Genomic DNA, 1,965 nt, shown 5'->3' with positions numbered 1-1,965 from the left:
GCTAAACAATACACTACTTAATAACGAAGTGATCACTGAAGAAATCAAAGAGGACATCAAAAAATACCTAGAAACAAATGATAATGGAGACACGATGACCCAAAACTTATGGGATGCAGCAAAAGCAGTTCTAAGAGGGAAGTTTATAGCAATTCAATCCTACCTTAAGAAAGAGGAAACATGTCAAATAAACAACCTAACCTTGCACTAAAGCAATTACAGAAAGAAGAACAAAAAAACCCCCAAAGTTAGCAGAAGGAAAGAAATCAAAAAGATCATATCAGAAATAAATGAAAAAGAAATGAAGGAAACGACAGCAAAGGTCAATAAAACTAAAAGCTGGTTCTTTGAGAAGATAAACAAAATTGATAAACCATTAGCAAAGGGGAAGTAATAACTGACACTGCAGAAATATAAAGGATCATGAGAGATACTACAAGCAACTATATGCCAATAAAATGGACAACCTGGAAGAAATGGATAAATTCTTAGAAAAGCACAACCTTCCGAGACTGAACCAGGAAGAAATAGAAAATATGAACTGACCAATCACAATCACTGAAATCGAAACTTTGATTAAAAATCTTCCAACAAACAAAAGCCCAGGACCAGATGGCTTCACAGGCGAATTCTATCAAACATTTAGAGAAGAGCTAACACGTATCCTTCTCAAACTCTTCCAAATATAGCAGAGGGAGGAACACTCCCAAAGTCATTCTAAGGGGCCACCATCACCCTGATACCAAAACCAGACAGAGATGTCACAATGAAAGCAAACTACATGCCAATATCACTGATGAACATAGATGCAAAAATCCTCCACAAAATAGGAGCAAACAGAATCCAACAGCATATTAAAAGGATCATACACCATGATCAAGTGGGGTTTATCCTAGGAATGCAAGGATTCTTCAATATATGCAAATCAATCAATGTGATACACCATATTAACAAATTGAAGGAGAAAAAACATGATCATCTCAATGGATGCAGAGAAAGCTTTTGACAAAATTCAACACCGATTTATTATAAAAACCCTCCAGAAAGTAGGCATAGAGGGAACTTTCCTCAACGTAATAAAGGCCATATATGACAAATCCACAGCCAACATCATCCTCAGTGGTGAAAACAGAAACCATTTCCACAAAGATCAGGAACAAGACAAGGTTGCCCACTCTCACCACTATTATTCAACATAGTTTTGGAAGTTTTAGCCACAGCAATCAGAACCATTGCAACAAAAAGAATAAAATATCTAGGAATAAACCTACCTAAGGAGACAAAAGACCTGTATGCAGAAATTATAAGACACTGATGAAAGAAATTAAAGATGACACAATAGATGGAGAGATATACCATGTTCTTGGATTGGAAGAATCAACATTGGGAAAATGACTGTACTACCCAAAGCAATCTACAGATTCAATGCAATCCCTATCAAACTACCACTGGAAGTTTTTACAGAACGAGAACAAAAAATTTCAAAATTTGTATGGAAACACAGAAGACCCTGAATAGCCAAAGAAATCTTGAGAAAGAAAAACAGAGCTGGAGGAATCAGGCTCCCTGACTTCAGACTATACTACAAAGCTACAGTAATCAAGACAGTATGGTACTTACACAAAAACAGAAATATGGATCAATGGAACAGGATAGAAAGCCCAGAGATAAACCCACACACATATGGTCACCTTATCTTTGATAAAGTAGGCAAGAATATACAATGGAGAAAAGAAAGCCTCTTCAGTAAGTGGTGCTGGGAGAACTGGACAGCTACATGTAAAAAAATGAAATTAGCACACTCCGTAACACCATACACAAAAATAAACTCAAAGTGGATTAAAGACCTAAATGTAAGGGCAGACACTATCAAGCTCTTAGAGGAAAACATAGGCAGAACACTCTATGACATAAATCACAGCAAGATCCTTTTTGACCCACCTCCTAGAGAAATGGAAATAAAAA

The sequence above is a fragment of the Physeter macrocephalus genome, chromosome 7 (assembly GCF_002837175.3).
Source record: "Physeter macrocephalus isolate SW-GA chromosome 7, ASM283717v5, whole genome shotgun sequence".
NCBI lineage: Eukaryota > Metazoa > Chordata > Mammalia > Artiodactyla > Physeteridae > Physeter > Physeter macrocephalus.
Note: the sequence above shows the minus strand (reverse complement) of the source record.